The sequence below is a fragment of the Ictidomys tridecemlineatus genome, chromosome 5, assembly GCF_052094955.1.
Source record: "Ictidomys tridecemlineatus isolate mIctTri1 chromosome 5, mIctTri1.hap1, whole genome shotgun sequence".
Lineage (NCBI taxonomy): Eukaryota > Metazoa > Chordata > Mammalia > Rodentia > Sciuridae > Ictidomys > Ictidomys tridecemlineatus.
The window spans coordinates 166,714,471-166,738,195 of NC_135481.1; the positions used below are offsets into that span (position 1 = coordinate 166,714,471).

General features: G+C 35.4%; 1 protein-coding gene across 5 annotated transcripts in view; it reads left to right on the forward strand.

Annotated features, from left to right (window-relative positions):
- The window catches only part of Pak5 (p21 (RAC1) activated kinase 5), a 345,014-nt gene that overhangs the window by 161,578 nt on the left and 159,711 nt on the right, over positions 1-23,725 (forward strand). For 4 of the 5 annotated variants that reach the window (XM_078051414.1, XM_040274035.2, XM_078051415.1 and 1 more), the window contains one exon: positions 4,301-4,448. The exons of the other annotated variant lie outside the window; for it this stretch is intronic. The gene's annotated coding sequence lies outside the window, so the exon portion shown is untranslated. The remainder of the gene's footprint in view (positions 1-4,300; positions 4,449-23,725) is intronic. 5 annotated transcript variants of the gene reach the window in all.

The following is a 23,725-nucleotide window of genomic DNA, read 5'->3' on the forward strand; positions in this document are numbered from 1 at the left end:
AATGGAGCTTATAGAATCCAGAGACACTGTCTTCAGGTTTGACCTTGTCATGGGATTTTTCAGCAGTTGTCTTTCTGTGTTTTCTGTATCAGATTAAATTCAAGTTAATTTCTGAATAACTCAAACACTTCACAATTAACAATAACTTCTGTAGACCTCATGGTGTGTAAAATTTTTGATCATTGTACACATACCTAATCTCATTTAATCCTCTGAAAATTGCATGGGCATATTCTGTCTTTGCCTTGAGATTAAGTTGAGGAAGTCCAGATTCAGAATTACTTAGTCAATTAAATTTATACATCAACTATTTATAGACACCTGGGGCATTTAGCAAATCACAACCTTAAATGCTTTTTCTATTGGACCAGAAAACCAGCGTATCCAGACTTAATTGCTCACTTTGTTTTTCAGTATAAAGAGTAGTTACTCTGAAAATAAAAGCTAACACATTACAAACTGCTCTGTCAGATGAAAAGACGTTTACATGAGAATATTATAATCCAAAGCCCAAAAAGTACCATCACTCCATTGTCTCAGGGGAAATTCTCATAAACGGAGGCCAGACTTTTCCTCTAGGAAAAGGTAAAAATTGTTTTTGGAAACCAAATTCTATTATCTGAATAGAAAAACAAAATAGTGCTCAATCTGTATTTGAGGAAATCCAAAAACAGCATATAGTTCTGAGGGAGCTGAGAAGTTCCCTGGAGAGGATTCACTGTATTTGACAAGTGCCTGAATAATTACTGCAAAAATCCAGTCCCATATGTCACAGTTATCTTGCTTTGAATGAAAGAAAATCCATTTTTGAGTGGATTAGGGTTTCAATTCCCCCAAAGTTATTTATTCAACATTTTAGTGTTGTGTTTATGTTGCTTTCTCCCATGGAAGAAATGTGCCTTATTCTAACAGCAGGGAAAGGGGGAAGGATGGGAAGCTCTGGTTATAAATATTTTATTGTATATAGAGACAAAGATCACAGGGGGGGCACATGAGTATTGGGAAACATATGTGATGTTGTTTTCAAATCCTCTAAGAAGGTTTATATTAAACTGTCTCTGCCAGCTTGTTTTCTGTTTGGTTTTTACACTGTCAAACCTGGTAATGGAACCCTTTTGTGTATCTGTAGCTCACCTACTAGATGAGTGTAGCATCTAGCAGAAAGTCAAAAAGGATCCATGCTGTAGGGTAGACACAGAGAAAAATCTCTTGGAAAATGGCACAGTTGCTGAAGACATCTTTTCAAGTATGATCATCCATATCATTTTTTTTGGAAATGTTTTATCCTTATAAAAAATAAGTTTACAAAGGTGTAAGCTTTCTCTGTACAATCAGTTCTTTTTCTTTTTGTACCACCCAATGCCTCTGAGTTATTAGAAAACTTTGACCTGATGGAATTTAGCATCTTTCATGACTTCATAACACATTGGAGTTCACTTGACCAGAACTCAATATTAATGAGGCCAAGATCAAGTCCCCTTTCTGAGAAAAGGAAGATTAAAGCCCTGTTTTTCTCACATAATGGCACAGACTACATCTCAAACCTACAGTTCACAAATATGCATCTCTGAGCATTGCAGGAAATGGATGAAAGGGTGAATAATTCCACCAATCTAATCATATTGCAGGGCTGATAGGACCCATCTATGTCATGATGCCTCTGAACCACCTTAAAATGTGTCCCCATAAGGGCTGAATAATGACTTAAAAATATAGTAATTATCATATCTGAGCAAAAAAACATGCAGGGACTGTAACTGTTTGGACTAGTATTGTTGATGACAAATCTTTGTTCTGCTGTACACAAAGTAGAATTCTAAATTTGTAGTAAGTCACCAGTGAGCTCAATAATGTATTCATATTTCAGAGTCAGGTTCCATTTGTAATGAAGTATTATATTTTAATACCATAAATGATGGTCTACATATCAAATATTGAAGAGAATTTATGAAAATAAAATGCACAGAATGGAACTTATGTGAAACTCAGTTATGTCTTAGTGGTGGGTGCATCTCTATCTAAATAATACACACATATCAAAATCATACAGAGGCTTCTACTACTCATATGTCAAATTATGAATAACCTAGGACATCCCCCCCAAAAAATATTATTCTCAAGTGGCAGGTTACTGCTTTTTGGCAACAAATGCTAAATTCAATGACTAAAAAATGTTTTCTCTAATATGTGGATGCTAATTCACGATAAGGCAGGGGGCACTGGGAAGAATAGCATTTCCTTAGATTAGATAGAAGGAAGTGATGGGAGGGGAAGGGAGGGGTAGTAGGGATAGGAAAGATAGTAGAATGAAATAGACATTATTACTGTAGGTATGTATGTGACTAATGACCAATATGATTTTGCAACATGTACACTCAGAAAAATGAGAAATTATATCCCATCTATGTATGATATATCAAAGTGCATAAATGCATTCTACTGTCATGTATAATTAATTAAAACAAATTAAAAATTTTTTTAAAAATTTAAAAAATGTCTGGGTTGATTTGTCATATAGCATGAGCTAATCTTCTTCAGTATTCACTATTGGCCAGTTAGTTACTCTACATAGGCCATTTGCATATTACCCTAAAGATTACTCTATGTACTACAAAATGGCACTTGTCTCTATGTTTTCAGATGAATCAATAATCCCAGGAAATAATGCATCATCTCTGTTAGTGTAATTAATACAAAGTGGAGCCAGTCTGTGGATATCAAAGCCAAACCTTCCTTTTTCTTTTTTAGTTGTTGATGGACCTTTATTTTATTTATTTATTTATATGCAGTGCTAAAAATCAAACCCAATGCCTCACTCATGTGAGGCAAGCACTCTACCACTGAGCCACAACCTGAGACCAACCCCTGCCTTTTGAAGGTTGTAAATGCAAATATTAATTTTAATCAGCATCAGTGCATCCTATTAAAATGTACATTAATCACAGGTTTAGACTGATACAGCTGTTTTCAGAACACAGCCTACTGAACACTCAGATTGCTCTTTTTAATTCAGATTGCTCTTTTTAACTCAGTAATGGAGATATGGTTTTATCAGATAAAGTTTTCTTATTGACAGGTTTAAGGAGAAATTTGAGAGGAGAGTTTTAGTGGTGATCTGGCACATGTTGAAATAAAGTTATGATGTCTGATTTTTTTTGATGAATCTAGTTATTTTCAGTGCAAATAAAAAATTTTAAGTAATACTAATTTTAGAAAATGAAATTTAAAAATGATCAGTTGTATAGAAAATACAATTGGTATGTAATGGTACTAATAAAGTACAAGTTAAGATGCATCTAATTAGTTTTCTTTTTATTTATTTTAGCTCCTGGATTCTGGAACTATCCTATCAACAGGATAGGAAAGAATAACTGCTTTTAGTTTCTAAAACTTTTATGAAAAATACTTAGTACTTCCCTGCCCTATGTATATAGTATTTATGGTTTGCTCATTTGTCAGTATTGTTATGAGCCATAAGCAAGGTTAAGAACTTGTAATATCTACATTAAACTTTGAGCCAGTGTGTATATAGTTGATCCTCATTATTAGTATTTACAAATTCACCTTTTCATATTTTTCAAGATTTTCTTTTGTGTCAAGCCATTACTGAAATTCTAATTTGGTGATTTTAGGCTTAGAAGGCTATCATGTACCCTATAGAGAAATACACATTGGATAAACTGGATCCAGGCACAGTTAACAAGGCTGCTGGATGTTACTTCAGTGGTGAAGAATCAACAATAAATAGTAAATAATGCATTTTCAGCAGAAATTCAAATAAAACAAGGTTATGCATTAATTGATTGACAAAAGTTTGAGGCAAGAGATTTGCAGAAACCTATGTACCCTATGTTTCCTTGGGGGGCAGTTGTTCAGTATCTGCTAATGCAGTGTTTATGATGACTTTGTAGAACATAAGTACTTCACATAATTAAAATTAGTTATATTGCCAATATAAATACAGAGATGAAGGGACCAAAACTGCAATTCCTGTCCCCATCTATTATAGAGATGGATTCATAAAGGAATTATTGCATAGAGTAGAGAAAGTGCAGTAGTACAGATGTAGGCAAGATGCTAAGAGGAGTCTAACACTACCTGGGGATATCCAGGTAATAATATGTAGATTTATAATTGTATGCCTAAAAATATATATAAACAGTAAAGAAAGGATATACACATGTAGGAGATAGTAAAGGATATATTTATTTTTAAGAAATATTTTAAGGTATTTATTTATTTTTAAACAGAACATAATGTTGGTGGGTTTCTGAGTCATGTTGGTACCATGTTTTCACAGAAATACACTGTGGTGAAATGCTTCTGCCTCTTGCCAAAATGAACACAGAAGAAAAATGAAGACTGAAGAATTCCAACGAAAAGTCACAGAACAGAAATAGCTGCACACCTCTGTAGTCTCTAATCCATCTACAGCCATCGTACAAAAGGTGGGGAATAAGTTGCATTGTGGTTTTGGCCTTTTAAATTTTATTTTAAATTATACAATACTAAAAAGGCAAACTAGTGTGGTTATTTATTCAACAAATATTCCATGGTCCACTTCTGCATGCTGCAGACTGTTGTGTTGACTTAGAATATGATAGTGAGCTAAAAAATGCAAAGACATAGCTTTGAATGAATTGCCTTTTAGGGGAAGAGGTATTTATGTAAACATATGGAAAGGAAAATGGCAGGCATTGATTATGTTTATGAACATGATAAACAGGCTAATGAGATAAAGGGTGATAAGGGGCTACTTTAGTTTGGGTGTCAGAGAACCTCCCCAGAGAATTTAAGATAAGGATTGAATGATGGGCAAGAGCCACCTGAGTAAGTGTTTGAAGATAGCATTATTCATATACCACCAAGTGGGATCCAGGTGGATATGGTCAAGGCTTAGAAAGTCAGCCTCTACGGCTTGAAGAGAAGGGATTTGGAGAAGCATGGTGTAGGAGATGAATGTGAAGAGTCTTTTAGATGTGGAAAATTGTCTTTATTTTATTTCAATGAAGACAGAAGTCACAAAAGAGCCATATTAGCAGAGAAGTAGAAGAATTTACATGGAGCAATTATCTTAATCCCAAAACTAAAAGTCTGAAATGATTCAAAATCCCAAATTTTTTGAACACCAACCTGAAGCATTTTGAGTTTGGGATTTTCAGATTAGGTTTTCTCAACCAGTGAAGTCTTTGCAAAGTCCAAAAAATCTGCAAAAAAACAGAACAACAACAATAACAAACAAACAAATAAACAAAAAACACCCAAATCTGAAATCTTAAATACTTCTGGTATCAATCATTTTTGGATAAGGGCCACTCAAGCTGTATATTTTTAAAAGGGCATTCTGCTTTACTATAGCTAACTAGTAGGCATTGGGTTTTCAGTAGTGGGAAACAGGGTACATTCACCCAGGTAAGAGATTCTGATGTGTTGGCTTAGGAAAATGTCTTTGAAGATGGATGAATTTAAAATATATTTCGGATATATTCCAGAGCATAGATGACCACCAGTGCTCTTTATGAATCTCCACATATAATTCTTATTTCCTTGTGTAGACTATACTGACCCTTTTTAATATACAATAAACAGTTATTTATTGAACAAACTCTTTATGGTGTATATGTATATGACCTGTTTCTGAAACTTAGAATGTGTTGACATTAAATTGTGAATGTAAATAAAATTCTGCCCTGAAATTTCACATTTCAGGTGGGTTATCTTATAACATTCAGATGCTTGAGCCCTCCAGATATATTTGAGGCTCCTCTCCTGCTTCTTATATGGCTCCTGAATTTGGGAGAATATTGTTTCTCAAACCACTGAGAGACATCTTGTATGAAAGGTTCCCTTCTAGATAAGAAGCACATGAATTTTTTAAGGACTGGATGCTTAGGTCAGTCAAGCATGACTTCAAGACTAAAACTTTTATACCTATTTTTTTATATTCCTTGATGGTACATTGAAGTAAAAGCTAAATACAACTTAAAATTGGTATCTTAGAAGGAGAAGAACAAATGAATTTGAGCAAAATTTTCCAGAGAAACTAACATAATCAACAATTAATGTCTCATGTCCTGGAGTATGTACCCCTATGCAAAGCTCACAAGAGAGGTGGGAGGATAAGGAATGTATGGGTCCAAGTTTGCAAGAAGCCATCAGCCATTGTTGGAGCATGGAGGTCTGTGTTCAGAAAAAGATCTGAACAAAGTACAGAGTACTGCTTTCCAACTCTCATAACTATTTGAAATGGTTCTCAAATTAGATGTTATAGGAATCCTTCCTTTCTCCACCCCAGATCCCTCTCAGAAGACCTTAATTAACAGGAAACAACCTCAGTGAAGCAATTAAATATTATTGGATAATTGAAGACACATGCAATTCCACAAGGTATACATATGTAAAGCTGTAATAGATGGGATACAGTAGGAGATATCAAACACAGGCCAATATCAGAGAAATTTGAGATTTCCAGGCTAGGCTCTCAGGGTCCTTTCTCCATCACAAAAGATGCACTTCTTCTTCTGATCCTGAACCATCAAGATATATCAGTGACACTTTGGTCTTTGGGGAGCCAAGAGTCAAGCTTACTGAGAAGTGTTATGTACCCTACAGTTCAAGTAACTAAAAGCAGGCTAAATGGAGTAGTACACAGGTACCAAAAAAAAAAAAAAAAAAAGAATCCATCAGTACAGTTTCAATAAGCAGAATAAACAAGCTCAGGGGGACTTTGGATTTTTAACAACATGTTATAAATCACTAGCTAGTACATTTCACCTGTGTCAATACAGAGCGTCCAGCAAAATAAACACAGAGCTGATCAAGATCAAGATCAAGATCAACTGCAAGTTATCATGATACACACAAAGAATTGGGCCATAATGATAACCTCAGAGATGACTTAAAGGTGATATACACATTCCTCAATCAGTCTTGTTATCGACTAGCCTGGATATAACTCTTTAATTATAGATCATTAAAAGGATATCAAAATTCCTAGGAAAATGATCAAATTCTGAAGCAATTAGGATAAAATAAGCCAGGAAGAGTAAAGATAACTTGGTTTGTTTACCCCAGAAGCTTCTGGTGAGACAAAAGAAAAAAAAATTGGATACTAGTGTTTATTAGAAAGGTGATGTCAACATATCTTTGTACAAAAGTACATGTGAGATAGGGGAAAGAAAAAAAATGTGTCTTCTCACTACTATGACCAAGAGGAGCACAATCTCATTAGGTTATTATAGCATACAATACAGAACAGTTAGCTAACCAAGGGGAAGGGAATTAGGGTAGTTAGTGAACCTCTCCCATCTGCCTTAGCTGAGGGATGCTACACTTGGGGAAGTGGGGAGTATTAACTCCCTCTTATGTATGGCCTACCATCCATGTGGACCAAGAGAACTCCACCAGCCAGAGAAAGCCCTCAGGTGAAAAGTCCCAGGATATTTGCTATTGAAAGCCACCATTAGGTCATCATACACAAAGAGATGAATGCCAAGGGGGATGTGGGTGGAGCACCTGCAGCTTCTCAGACAACAATCAGGAAGATTATGATAATATTGATAGAGCCATCATTTATTTGAGGAATTATAACCCAGGTGTTACACAAAATGCTTTACATGTATTTTAATATTTAATTCTTATTTGTTGCATGTTTACTACGTGCAAGGTAGAGAAAGGGGAGGAGAACTCTACACCTTATCACTACAATCCTGCAGCATTGACATTATTCTAGTCTTCAGTTTATAAATGAGCAAATGAGACTCAGCAAGGTTAACCAAATTCTCTGAAGTAGCACATGAGGAAATAGAGTTGGAAGTCAAACTCTAGCTTATCTGCCTCTAAAACCATCCCTTGAGTGACATTGCAATCCTTAATTAATCACTGATGTGTTTCTGACACTCATTTATTGAAAAGTTTCAGGTATTATTTAAATTTGGGGATGCACAAAAAATACTCATTTTCTCAAGGAGTTTGCATGTTCATGGAAGCGAAAGAAAAGGAAATATAGTATTTCAGGACTCCAATGAAAGTATGTTGCAGCTATTGAAAATGAGAAAGAAAGAGTACATCACTTGTTAATGCATGACAAATAACCCCATAACTCAGTAGCTCAAAACAACAGGCACGCATTATTGCTCATGAGTCTATGAGTGAGTTAGGGAATTCTGCCAATTGGCTGGGCTTTGCCGATCTTCCATCATTTTGCTTCTCCATTGGCAATCAGCTGACAGTCAACTGTGGGATGGATCATCTAAGATGGCTTTGCTCACATATCTGATGATTGACTGGATGTAGCTGGGCCAACTCAATTCCCCAGCAGGTCAGCCAGGGCTTATTCAGTGGCAGCAGAATAATGCCAATCATGCATCAAAGAGAATGAGTGAAAGGGTTCTTGGGGCCAGGGCTCAGAGCAGCCACTATGCTGCATCACATAGGTAAAAGCAAATCACAGGCCAGCTTGATTTAAGAGATTTGGAAATAGATTCCATCTCTCGCTGAAAGGAGCTTCAAAGTCACACTGCAAAAGGGCATTGATAAAGGAAGGGCTGAATTACAAACAATCTATGAAGAAGAAAATATCTGAATAAATGCTTACAAAGTGAGTAGCATTTCCTAGTTGAATAAGGTAGAAAAGAAATTTAAAGCAAGAAGGATAATATGCATACAAAGACAAAGTTCAAGTCCCCTAATTCTAGTAGGTGAATTGGGAATGAATATGCCTAGCAGCAAGGGAAAAAAAGAAGGGAAGCATCATGAGAGACAGCCAGGGGAAAGGCCAGAAATATGTAAATGTACAGAACTTAAGAAAATCAAAGTTAATTTGATTAACCTCTGTTAATATGTTAAAATCAGACTAATATGCTTAAGAACAGGAGCATAGTTTGGTTAAAAATGAACAAATGGCTGGATGGACAGATTGATGTAGCAATATGACCAGCACATTTACAGGATAATCTCATGAAAGAAGTCTTAGCATATTTATTTCAAAAAGAAAGGGAGGAAAATATTTTGATAAGCACTTGGAGAAAAATGTGAGGTTGAGAGTGATCTGAATGAAATAACTTTGTAATGATGCAGACATACAGAAACTTTTGTGCTACACCATTCACAAGCATGCTAAACATAATAGGTTTTTTTTATTAAAAAGTTAATGATGATTTTGGCTCTCATTCCAATAACAAGGCTGTAGATGATCATTGGACAGAGTTTCCAGGGCAGGTCTTTGTGAAGCTCTTTGACTTTAGGGTCTATATGTATTCACATTTGTCAATTGGTGTATGGGTGTAAAATGAAAAGTTGCAATTCTTGAAAGACTGAGTAAATTAAACAGCAGCCCTATTCTACAGTTTTCTCAAGCTACTTTCACTGCCCCTCTGGGCCTGTGTTTTAAGAATGGCATTCTTGGCTGGGCACACTGGTGCATACCTGTAATCTGAGAAACTCAGAAGTCTGAGGCAGGAGGATCACAAGTTCAAGGCCAGCCTCAGAGACTTAGCAAGACCTTGTATCAAAATAAAAAAAAAAAAATGAAAGGACTGTGGATATAGTTCAGTGGTAAAGCAATCTTGTGTTCAATTAAAAAAAAAAAGTGGTGCTTTCCAGTTACCAGGTGCAGGAAATTTTAGTGTGAGGCTTAACAGATTGATATTAGCATCTCAGGCTTCTGGGTAACAGCAATGGGAACATAAGTATGGAAATAAATACTGTCAAGACTCATGAATGGAGAAACCAAGCCAAAATACCACCCTTACTGGATTAGGGATTGTATTTCATTCATTCTTTATTCCCAAATATATGGGTAATTTTTTACTCCTAATGTCTAAAAAGTGAGGTAAATATTATTTTAAAAAAGAGAGATAAAATAACATAATAACATTGCCAAAGGAAAATAAGTACAGTGTCAAAGCTAAAATACACTGTCAAAACAAAGATTCAATATCTAAGAAACACTCTCTAGGAACCAAATAATTGATTAATTTTTTTCTTTGGGGAACAGGGCACCTCCCCATTCAATCTCTTCACCTCTCCTAGAGTGGCAAATACTATTCTGAATTTATGTCTTTGGTTCCCTGTAAAAGAAGTTGGATCAAACATGAAAACTTTCCTATATAATGTATTATTATTTTTTGTTTCCTTCTAAGCTTTATAATAATGAGCCCTACTTGTATAGCCTAGAGGGGATTTGTTCATTTACTTCAATATTTATGTTTCTAAAGTTTATCCATGTCATTGCATCTAGCTGTAATTCATTTTCACAGTTAAATATTACATTGTATAAATTTATCACAGTTCACTTATCTATTCTCTAGTAGATTGACACTCTTGTCATTTCCATTCTCTGCTGTGAACAATTATACTATGATCATTTTTTATCTATCTCCTGGTTTATGTGAAATAGTTTTTTTTTAGGGCAATATACACAGAAATAGATTGCTAGTAGGATATAAGATAGAGGTGATCAATCATCCTGGTTTGACTAGGACTAAGGGTTCCCTAGGACGCAAGATTTTCAGTGCAAAAACCAGTACAGTCTCAAGCAAAATGGTATGAGTGGTTACATAAAATATGCATACAGTCCACTTTACAGCATAAGGCTAAACTCTTTTGCACAAAGGTGCTAGCAATTTACACTCCCTTTGTAATACTCCCTGAGTATTCCCTTTGAACACGGTTCTTTCTGTGCTTGGTGTTCTCGATATCTTAATTTTTGCCAATCAATTGAGTGTGAAATGGAATCTTACCGTAATTTGATTTCCCTGGTTCCTAATGAGGTTTAGCATCTTTTCATGTTTTGTTCTCCATTTGTGTTTTCCCATCTGTGAAATGCCTTCTCTATCTTTCATCTTCTTTCTGTTAGGTTGTTTTATTCAATACATCTCTTCAAACTCTCTTGGTTTCATCATCACTTCAACTTACAAAAATAGCACTAATGACATTTTTGGATGAACGTATCTTGTGATGGAATACCACCATGCGCATTTTCGTGTGTTTAGCAATATCCTTGGTCTTTACCTACTAGCTGTGATAGCACTCCTGCCAGTTGTAACATTTTTTTTTAAAAAAAAAAATTCTTCTAAATATAAAAATATCTCTAGCCAAATGTCTTCCTTGGGGACAAAATTATACCTGGTTGAGAACAACTGACCTAGATCTTAGCACACTGTTCCTACAGGAAAGAGGAGGGAACAAGACAGTTAAACTCCCTTTCTGTTCCTCTCTCTGATGGGGTGTTCCAAGGTGTATTTCTCTGAACAGCATGTTTAAAGGTATTCCATATCACACTGAAGAAGCATTTTCTGGACATTATGTTGCATATATTCCTGGTTCATCAAAGTACAGTGGCCAGAGTAGTAATGCATCACCTTGTCTTGTTTCCCACCCTTCCATGCCTCATTTCTTCCTCTTCTCTCTCCTGCCTTAGAATTGCAAATCCTGATTAAAGCATTAGCACTGAATGTTTTTCTCTGGGTTTCCTCAGGAAACTGAGCAAAAACAAATAGTGTAGAAAAGACACCCTGTGGATAGGATTTGGGAATTGGATTACTGATATGCATGAAAGCAATAGGGATCACATTTTTAGTGGTAAGTGGAGATGAAATACATCCTGGTGTGGAACAGCATCAAAATTGTTTAAGCTTTCACCTGTGGTAAATTGGGATAAGGCTTAGGGGAAGGTCACATATTAGGAGATCTAATAGCTGCAACACAGTGATTATTAGAGAGATTACAATGATGTGGCATGTGGAGTAGGGTGACTACTTTTGACCTACAAAAAAAAAAAGTTAGGCTATTGGGTTAATTGCCAATTTATGGCATGTTCTAATAGTCAGAGGACATCTATGGCAAATGTGAAGGAGACTTATCTCTAGTCTTCACAGACTGTAATGAAATTCGGGCTGAGATCTGACTGTAAGTTTGGCAGAGCAATAAAGGAGAATGGAATCATAGCATTGTAAGTACTCCTATTTCAAGTACAAGGCTATGATTAGGCTGTTGAGACAAAAATGAGTTCATTTAGTCAAATGAAGCTTGAGGACCTTGATCACCGAATCCATGCTGAAAGATAGTAGCGGTCTTCCCTTGATGGAGAAGAACAGCCTCCTTTTGGCCAGTGGTTATGGAAGCACTTTAGCTAAAGCAGGTGACTTATGATCCTTGCTCTCTATAAATCTCTGTCATTCCCCATTTCCTCCAAGATGATAATTAGAGCATTGTCTCAGGAGAGAAATTAGAGCATTGTCTCAGGAGAGAAGTATCAGTCTCTTTCCAGGAATAAATAGCCTGCCCCCTAAATAAATTGTTCCTTCCAAACCAAGGAAACTAACTTGAGAGTGGATATTGAGGATATCACTGTGGCGAGGGGTGTAATAATGGTGGATTAGGGAGTATTCATTGATAGAGAGACATTCATAAATTCAATAGTCAGCCTTTTGAAACTGATCCTGATAATATTTTGGAAGGTTTCAAAAACCTGTATGCTAATATGATCTACAGCAAAAGGAGAAATTCCTCAACTTCTTTGATTTCCTTGCTTGATAAAGGATCAGATGGCTCTGGGAGAAGGGATATTAGAACGCATGTTAAAATGATTTTAGGTACAATCTGCAAACCTACCACTTCACTATATTTCTAAGAGAACCCAGAAGGTACTCCTTTCACAAAGCCAATAAGGTATTTTTAGAAAGTTGTAAAGATTATATCTATAGGTTAGGGTTGATGTTTGAAGAAATCACTTTGCCTGGTAGCTTCCCTCCAACACTGGGATGATAAAACCAGGAATAACAGATGCTAAGTCCACATTTACCATTAAAGGCAAGATGGGAGTATCTGTTGTAATGCAAAGCAACATTAAAGCAGCAGTCAGGGTGCCTTAAGCCATAGTATCTGACAATGGCTAAGAGGTCCTGGAAATGTTTCAGACAAAATAATTGAGCAGCTGACTGAGATATCACACAATTTAGATAATGGGGTAGAGGATCAAGAGTTATAACTACAGGGGGATATCATGGTCCCTTTCCATGTTTCCTTATTTAAGTTGGTTTTCAGATGGCAAAGGGATCATGACAGTGAGCTTATTCCCATCTTTATTTCATTTTGTATTTACATTTCACACAGTTATTTTTTATTTGTCTGCTAATTCTAATATATGAAGTACAAAGGGTCCAGAAAACCAGTTTGTTATATATTATCAACATTTGCTTTTAGTGGTGTTTCTCCTTATATTACAGATAATATTTGATCATTGACATTAATATGTGACAATCCTCTGGACCCGTATTGGGGGTGTATACCTGCACATGGTGTTGCTTTGCTCCTCCTAGGTGGTGGGGACTACTCTGACCCTCTTCCAGGATTACACTCCAGGTTCTGACCCTTGGATTCAGCTGCCCGACCTTGCCTTGCAAAAGGGCATAATGCTTGGTCTTCAGATTGCGATTCCATACACCCTCAGGGCCAGCTTGCTTTTTTCATTAGTTTAGTCCCTATATAGGTTCCTAGTTTCATTTCTCTGTCATTTACTTTTATGAAAAAGAGTGGGATGGAAGAGCCCCAACATTTCATTTACTAAGTAGTGAGCCTAGCAATTCATCACTTTTAAAATGTATCCAAGACATATTTGAATATTAGCATAATGGTTCTTCAGATTATCTAGATTGCATACTACCCAAAATGAAATAACTTTGGCACCCTACTAACATTTTTGTCAGCATGAAAATAACTAAAAGCAATTAGCAACTGACCAGTGCACTAATCATAATGGAATTGGGTTTAGTCCATGAAGTCTTTAATTGAATGGATCAGAGAGGCTGTTTTTCTCATCCCCTGTCAAATATCTTGCTCATGTAATTAGCAGATGTTGATCAGAAGACTAGCCTGTGGGTGCACATACTGACTGAAGTTGCTCTAGGCAGAAGAAGCAAGTTATGTTGGCTCCCCTCTCCATACACTCTCTCTTACCTAACACACATATTCACTACATACTGAGCTGTTCCTCTAATTTTAGTCATTAGAAACAAGTTTGTATATAGTTATTTTTAGAATGATTTCCACACATTTTAAAGTTTGATATGGAGGAAATGAAAATTTTAACTGTCCAAAACAATCACTTTGGAATCACCCAGAACCTATACCCTTAATGAGAAAAAATGTAAATGAATTTGATTGACAAGTCAGAGAGTAGAACAGGATTCTCAATGCCTACAGAGACCAAAGAGTGTAAGAAACAATAGGCAGGGATGAGGACTTTGCAAACAGAGGAATGTGTGCCTTTGTCATTGCAGTGCTTTCAATTTAACTCAAATCTGTCATTACTAATTGGAACATGGACCCAGATCTACCAGGCATTCCAGTTTTTAGAGTAGTTTGAAAGCTGCTGCTTTCTGACATGAAATTTTCTAATTTTTAAATGTTGGGCTATTACAAACAAAAATATACAAACAACAGAAAACTTGATTTTGTAGAGAAATAAAACATTTATAGGTAACCTATAAGCTGAATATAGCCTGCATAAAAGTTCAAATTTCAATAATATGTAGCTTCAGATGGATGTATTTCAAAAGGCAAATCCTATCTCCAAGGCAGTTTGATTATTTTATGTCAGGGAAAACACATGTTCTGTCTTTTATGTTTGCTTTTGATTTTCTTGGGATTTGCCCCCTAGTAAAACTTAAATCCTGGTAGATATGTGCCAACTAAAGCTACACACATACCTATATTTAATATAGTCCCCCAAAGTGTATATTCAAGCAAAGTTAGTGCATAATGGATCTAGTCATAGTAATCCAAAACTCAATACAAGCCAGAAGGCCAACAATAGAAAAACGGCAAATCTTGGCTTACTCATTTAATAGAATACTGTTAACAATAAATACACTATTAGAAATACAATAACACGAATAGATCTCATGAATATTATGTTGAGTGAAAACACCCCCCCACACACACACATAAATAAGTTCCATTTATATGGAAACCCAAAACAGGTAAAATTAATTTTTGCTGGTGGGACTTAAACAAACAAAAAAAAAATCTAGTTTGGGCTGGCCATGGCAGCACATACCTATACTCCCAGTGGCTCAGGAAGCTGAAAGCCAGCCTCAGTAATTTAGAAAGGCCTTATCTCAAAATAAAAGAGGGTGGGGATGTGGCTTAGTGGTAAAGCTTCCTGGGGTTCAATCCCTGGTACTTAAAGAAAGAGAAAGAGAGGGAGTGAGAGAAAGAAAGAGAGAGAGAATTAGTTTCTGTTTTTGAAGCTCAAGGATGACCACTTAGTCATTTGTAGGAGATCTGCAAGTTTTCCTATTTGCTTCCAGTGTGAAGACTTGAGTATCTTCTTATCTGTCACCACCTGAGGTGTCTCCCTCACAAAGGCAGGTACACAGAGATGAAGGCATCCTGATTCTTCATGTGATACAGCATTCAATTTTTTCCCAAGTCCTCCAGGCTTTCTTCTGATATAAAACGAGTCCTTCTAGCCATCAAACCATCACAGGAATTCAGGGTGTTGTATAAAACCTGTCAACCTTGAAGGAGTGTTACTTTGTAGTGCGTCAATTCGGTGTACACACATCCATTATCTCCCTCACAGCACCCTAGACTCTGTACATATTTTTAAAAAATACGCAGCAGAGTAAGCTTTCTCCTTTCACAAGCTTAATATTCCTTTAAATTTTCAAAAGGAATAGACTTAGGGGAAGAAAATACGCAGCCAAGGCTGTTTCTCTATTAGAAGTTTGTTTTCATCCAGATTGTTTCTCATGCCCTGGAGACAGGTACATGGAGCCTTGACAGGAAGCAATTGGGAAGTACCTGAAAGAACTCCCAGCTTATTTTATTTGGCATCTGCTCTCTAGGGCAGAAAGTGAGTCAAGGAGATCCTGCAGTAGAAATCAAAGTAGTTATTGAAGAAAGAAAAGTGTATGCTGAGCCCCATGGGCCAGTAAGGGCTTCTGATGATACAGTCAAGACTGTGTCGAACAAACACATATGTATGTAGCAATTGCTTATTGCAGCTGATACTGGCATGAACTGCAGACACCCAAAATGTGGTTGAAGCCCAGGGGCTACAGAGCAAGATGGTACATGGTCACAGGTCTCAACTGACGCTCTCACCAGCATTCCTAGAGGATGTATTCCTGATTCAAAGTTACAGTTTTATTTCTACAGTATTCAAACCTTATTACTCAGAACACATAATATGGTTAACAGCCAGATATGGTGGCACATGCTAATAGTAATCTCAGCAACTTGGATGCTCAGGTGGGAGGATTGCAGGTTCAAGGACACCTCAGCAACTAAGTGAGATCATCAGCAAATTAGTGAGACAAAATTTTAAAAAATTGGTCTGGGTATGTAGCTTAGTGGTAAAGCACCCCTAAGTTGAATCCCTAGTACCAAAAAGCAAAAAAAAAAAAAAAAAAAAAATGGTGACAACTCAGAATCTCTATAAAACATACAAGTTGTTTATTTATAATATAAGAAATATAGGAAGAATTGCAAATGGTTTTTGTGTCAATCCCAATTATGTTTATTTTGTAAAAGTCAAGTTAAGTCTCAGTACAATAAGCTTCATAGGAAATTTGGTCTTTCATTCCATGGAGTATTCACTTGGCAAAACCAAAGGTAACTGGAATTGGTGACCTCATTTTATTTATTTATTTTTTGTGTGAAGTGCATTTGTTTTATTTTTTGTTGATTTTATTATTTTTTAAATACACGACAACAGTGGAATACATTACAATTCTTATTACACATACAGAACACAATTTTACATATCTCTGTATATAAAGTATGTTCATACCAATTTATGCCATCATATATGTACTTTGTTTTTTTGTTTTTATTTTTTTGCATTACAATTCTTAATACACATATATATATTGCAATTTTTCATATCTCTGTATATAAGGTATGTTGACACCCAATTCAAGTCTTCATACATGTATTTTGTATAATGATGACCATCACATTCCACCATCCTTTCTAATCCCCTGCCCCTCTTTTTCCCTCCCACCCCTCTTCCCTATCTAGAATTAATCTAATCCTCCCATACTCTCCCTCCCAACCCCACTATGAGTCATCCCCCCTGTTATATCAGAGAAAACATTTGGCATTTGTTTTTTAGAGATTGGCTAACTTCACTTAGCATTATCTTCTCCAATGCCATCCATTTACCTGCAAATGCCATGATTTTGTTTTTTTTTTAATGGTGAGTAAAATTCCATTATATATATATATCACATTTTTTTTATCCATTCATCCACTGAAGGACATCTAAGTTGGCTCCACAGTTTAGCTATTGTGAATTGTGCTGCTATAAACATTCATGTTGCTGTGTCCCTGTAGCATGCTGTTTTTAAATCCTTTGGGTATAGACCGAGGAGAGGGATAGCTGGGTCAAATGGTGGTTCCATTCCAAGATTTGCAAGGAATCTCCATACTGCTTCCCATATCGGCTGCACCAATTTGCAGTCCCACCAGCAATGTATGAGTGTACTTTTTCCCCACATCCTCAACAACACTACCTCAGTCATTTTAGCTGCATCACTTACAGATGACAGTGAAGCCTTGATTTCCCTTCTTAACCTCTTTGAGCTCTGAGTATAGCAAAGTGAAATCGCCTACTCTGCCTATTCCATAAGTTTGGTATGAAAGAAAGTAAAGGTGTCTGAAGAAAGCATAAAATTTGGGTGAGTTATCATTATTCCCCTATGGCTTAGAAAGTCTATTAAACATTCCTTGGATGAAGTACTCTTTGATTCTTACAACTAATGTTTGTTCTTAACTGGAAATGCAAGTTGATGTTATTAGGAAGGGTAACTATGAGCATGCATCTTCTTGTGGAAAAATGGAGAGGTACAGTTATAAAGTACTGAGTTATAGTCCAGCCTCTACTCCTTGTAGCTGCCCAGTGAGGAATTTCTTAGAGTTGTTTTTGCTAGAAATATCAGTCTCTACCACAGTGATCTACTTAAGTGTTGTAAACATCAAAGGAAATCATATGTGAAAAGGCTTTAAAAATATAAACAACATAAAAGCAGGTATGGCTGAGATATGATGCCATTCTTTCCTTTCTTAGAAAGATTTCTCAGTATTGTGTTCAGGAGTCTGATACTGATCAAATCACTTGCCATTCTGTCTGATTATTTTTCTTTCTTTTACAAAACTCAAGAAATAAAGATAGTAGCTAGCAAAGGGCATTGCATGTGTCAAATTCAACACAATGTCAGGCAGTTCGAACATCATGGCCTATTATCATGAACTTGGAGATGCTTTATGGTCAATCTTTTATTATATCAGGTTGGAAATATCTTGGTATAACATCTGTTATTTTCTCAACTTGGATTATCTTGGGCCAACATGCATTGTCTGAATTCTTCCCTTTTAAGACAAATTATATTAAAATTTTCCTATCACAATTTTGTTATATAATTTGTCTTAAAAGGGAAGAATTCAGACAATGCATTTTGGCCCAAGATAATCCAAGCCCAGGTGTACATATAATTTCTAATTGAGGACAAATAAATGACAATGTTTTATCAATCCCAAAATAGCCATAGTAGTCAAAATTTATAAAATGTAACATATATGTTATGTATGTGTATATAATTTTGTGGAAGTTGCATTTAATCAACTTAAGTGTTTTACAGTGGCATTAGAGTTTTAAAAATAAGTGGAATAACAATTATTATATGTTCATGGAAATTAAACTGTAAATTTTGAGTGCATTTGAATTTTTTTAAACCTTTATTTTATTTAAAAAAAAGACAAATTATAATTACTCCTCATATGTTGTCAACACTAAGTTGGATATAAGGAAGATTTTTTTTTAAAAAAAATAAGCAAACTTGTACTATGGTTGAAGGCTTCAAGAAGCCAGAAAACTATATAATTAAAGAACATGTACAAAATATAATGATACAAAAAGAAGAACAAGAGGCATCATTGCTGGCTGGCTCAAAGAGTGCTAGATCTTTGGGGATTGGACACAACTATGGAAACTCAGATAGCCTTGAGTTGTGGGATTTTTTTCTGAGAGGAGAAGTCTTTAAATGGGTATAGAAAACTCGTGGTATTTCAGTAGATGTGGAAAAATCAGAGTGGGAAACTTTCTGTACACACATACAGCTTACATCAACACACAAATAGATGGGTTTCTATGGCTATGTGTAAAAGGGGGTGGGGTATAAAAAGGTATTTTAAAAGAGTAAAATATGTTTTTTCAAAAAACATTTATTGAGCATCTGTTATATAAAGCAGTGAACCAATATTTATTAAGCACTGTTGCCCTTATGGGCTTACATTCTAATAGGGAGAATTTCACTTAAAGTCTGCATCTTCTCCAAATGAACTTTTAGATGGCAAGAAGTCTTTGGGGGAAGGGGAATGCTTTGTGAAAGCAGAAATCAGGATGATCCAGCTTATTTTGTGTTAGAATAATAAGGAACCTTCAGAAACTTAGCTAACTGATCTTCCTGAGCCAGAATTTGGGACAAGCAGAAGTTTATAAACCATCCATTCATTCATTCAACAAATGTTTATTGAGATCCCACTAGGTGCCTGGGATTACACTATGAACTGGGGATGGTACAATGAGCAACATGGGAAAGGTTCCCTGCCTTTGAAGTAATATTTATTAATATTTAGTCTTTCAAGATCACTTACTCCAAATCAGAAAAATAGATATTTTTTTTAAAGGAGTTGGGAGTATAACTCAATGACTAGCATACATGAGGCCCTGGGGTCAATCCTAGTACCACAAAAAATATAAAAGTTCTTCAAGCACCTCTTTATGTATTCACTTTATGCATTCAGGGCTAATAAGAGGAAAGTAGTTATCTGCTCTTTTCTATAATAGAATTGTCTTGCTCTGATTATTACTGTGTGGGCCCAAGTCTTTTGGTCCTGCAAATTTAATAGATGCATTCCTGTGGCAATTGGAACTCATCAGAATGCAGAAAACTTTCTCCTACACATCTGTTTCAGAGTGGTAGACAATTTGTCATGTCATGAGACGTCTCATTTGGAATATGTGAAGTGATAACCTAATTATAAGATTACCCCCCACCCAAAAGCCTCTGCTTTGGACAAGACGGTATATTTACAATGTTGTAATACAGAGTTAATGGCATTGTATTAAACAAAAATATGGCTGTTTACTCTCAGAGTTCTCAAATCAAAGCACACATAAAACCACAAAAACAGATTGCTAGGCCCTCCCATATAGATTCTGATTCTGAAAACATTTTGCATTTCTAATAATTCCAGTTTATATTTGTGCTGACAGTCCAGAGGCTACATGTTGAGAACCACTGTGTTATCCCATATATTATGTGGCTATACTATGAACATAGTATTCATTGATCTATAGACATATCAGTCCTAATACATATGAAGAAGGTCTCTGCATGTCCTGTTAACTATGACCAGGTTGTCCAATAAGGTAGCCACTAGCTGCATGTAGCTATGGAGCTCTTGAAATATGGCTGATATCACATGTCAAAATGAAAATATTCTGAATCTTTCATATTAAATAAAATATATTTTTAAAAATATGAATTTTACCTTAGTTTAATAAGACTAGTAGGAAATTTAAAATTATCATGTGTATCTCACAATAAATGTCCACTGGATAATACTGGTCCATGGAGCTTTTCCGCATATTTATGCTGAGGGACATGTGCTTTTTTTGGGGGGGGCATATAATAAATGTCTTTATTATTATTATGGGAGGATTGTGCTTTTTAGAATTTAAAATTATTTTTCAATTTAAGAGATATGTTTTCTTTTTTAAAATATTTATTTTTAATTATAGATGGACATAATATCTTTATTTTTTATTTTATATGGTACTGAAGATCGAACCCAGTACCTCACACATGTTATGCAAGCGCTTGACCTCTTAGCCACAACCCCAGCCAGAAGATGTGCTTTCTTTATAAATAAGTAATGTGTTTCTTAGCAACAACTTTTTTATTCAGGTTTTCAAATGACAGTTAATAAGGTTATATTTATTGAAAGATTCCTTCAATAGATGCTTGACTATCTGCACACCTTAGTGTTTGTTTAGTTTCTCCTGAGTTTTCTTTGTTTCTTGGAATTGCTAAGAAAGGTTCTCCTTTAGATGTAAACACCATTAAAGGCCAGTGCCTCAAATCATTTGGACTCGGGGCTGGGGATGTGGCTCAAGTGGTAGCGCGCTCGCCTGGCATGCGTGTGGCCTGGGTTCGATCCTCAGCACCACATACCAACAAAGATGTTGTGTCCGCCGAGAACTAAAAAAAATAAATATTAAAAAAAAAAATTCTCTCTCTCTCTCCCTCTCTCCTCTCTCACTCTCTCTTTAAAAAAAATCATTTGGACTCAGTTGCAATATGCATTAATCAATTACAGAGGGATTATAAATCTAACATAGGGGAATATATTTATGACTTTGGCAGAAGCAAAGACTTTTAAATCAAAACATAGAAAGTTCATAAACATAATGGAAAAGATACCTAAGTTGAACTAAATTAACATTTCATTAAATTCATCACAGTGCATGAAAAAGAGGACCATAAACTGTCTGAAAATATTTCAATGCCTATATTCAAGAAGTGACTTTTATCCAGAAATTATTTAAAAAACTCCATCAAATGTTTTTAAAAAAAGGAATGGAACTCAAGAGGAAAATATGTAAAGGTGTTGAACAGGTAATATTTAAAACCAAATGGCCAATCCATGTGAAAGATGCTCAAACTCAATGGTTTGGAAAATGAAAAATAAAACCATGATGAGACACCACAGCACACTCCCAAAAGAATGACTATAATGAAAAGATTGACAATAGCAAATAAGACTGAGGATGTGGAACAACTTACAAGCTGCTAGTAGGAGTGTAAATTGTGTAATCATTTTGGAAGCCCAACTGGAATTCTGTAGTATAGCTAAATATATCCATATCCATGACCCAATGATTCTTCAATAGTAATGCATTATTCATGCATTCACCAAAAGACATATACTAGAACATCCAAGGCAGAACTGTTTTTAATCTCACCAAATTAGAAACAACTCAAGTGCCCATCAGTAATGGCATGAAATTATAAAGTATGGTACAGTCATGGCATGAATACTAGATAGCAGTGAGAAAGAATATGGCATATAGCAACATGAAGAAGTCTCACAGACAAAATATTAAAGATGCTAAAAATAATACTTCCTATGATTGTATTCATACCAAGTTCAAAATCAAGCAGACTGTCCTCTGGTGGAAGAAATCAAGATGAAGGTTTGTCTTGGGTGGAAATCCTGTGATGCAGGAGCAGGGTGAGGGAGGCTTCTAGCACTTTTCTCCTTGATCTTCATGCACTGTGGTTTCAGGAACAAGATCTCTTTGTGCAGATTCATAAAGTGGTACCCTTTGCTGTATGTATGTTTTACCTCAATAAATGTTTGACAAACAAGAGGAAATACAAAGTCAAATACCCGTGAACCTGCCAAAAAGTAGTACACACACAAACACGCAGCTGTTATCTCATGACTTAAAATATAGGTTGCAATTGACTTGAAATTGTTTGATATACTAAGATTTTTTTAACCTGTCTGTCCAATTTATTTATCTTCTCATTAAATGCATATTGAAAATCAAAAGTATAATCACTGAATTATGCAATTTTATCGATTAAGTAGTACACTCGTCTATATTCAATTAATGGAAACCTTATGTGATTCAACCTGTCCTAAAAAAAAAATAACAAACAAATAAGCAAAAAATCTTAAAGACTTTGATGATAGACTTGTGCTGTAGACTAGGATTTTAATAATACCATATAATTCCAAAAATTTATGATAATCATAAATTTATGTAATTGACATCTAGTTATTTATATTAGAAAAAATGAAAAACTGGATAAAGGCTTTATTTTAGAATATGTAGAATTTATAGAATTTGATCACCACAACTCTTCCTAAAGTCTTCATGAATGCATTATTTTTTCCTTCACTGGTAAGAAGCTAGTCTTAATACCTGGCTTTATAAAATACTAATGAGCTTTATTATATGACTCAAACTCATTTGCTCAAGTGCATTTTTGTTCTTAGTATAAGTATATGATTATAATGTAGTACTGTATAATATCTATGCGTGACTACTTTGCTATATTGCTGACGAGTTTCCACTAATTTAATGTGTCATATGCCTGTTTGAGTTAGCACTGACTGTAATTACTGTTCTTTGGAAATATTAAGATTGCACATTATGGGAGGGGAACTCATATGGAATCAGAGACAGAGAAAGGTAGAGTGGTAAAGAGGAAAATAGAGGGATACGAGAGAGAGAGAGAGAGAGAGAGAGAGAGAGAGAGAGAGAGAGAGAGAGAGAGAGAGAGAGAGAGAGAGAGAGAAGGAGAAGTAAGTAAAGAAGAAGGAGAGAAATTTACACTATAATTAATTGAATTCTTGTGTCTTCATTGATTTCTCCTATTTAAAGAATAAAGAGTCAAACCAGTTTCTCCTGGCTGTATCATGTTTCAGAGCATTACCTTAAAGGAGGATCTTATCCCACTCTTAGATTATCAAGAAAAATTTCAGATGGACATGGAATATGACTTTCATGCCTTTTCTGAAAAAGGAATATCAATTATTTTCACAAATTATTAATTACATTTTGGCATCATAAAAAACTTAATTGTCATCCATGGAACCAGAAAACTCATCATCTTCATTTGCCTGGTATTAATTCACT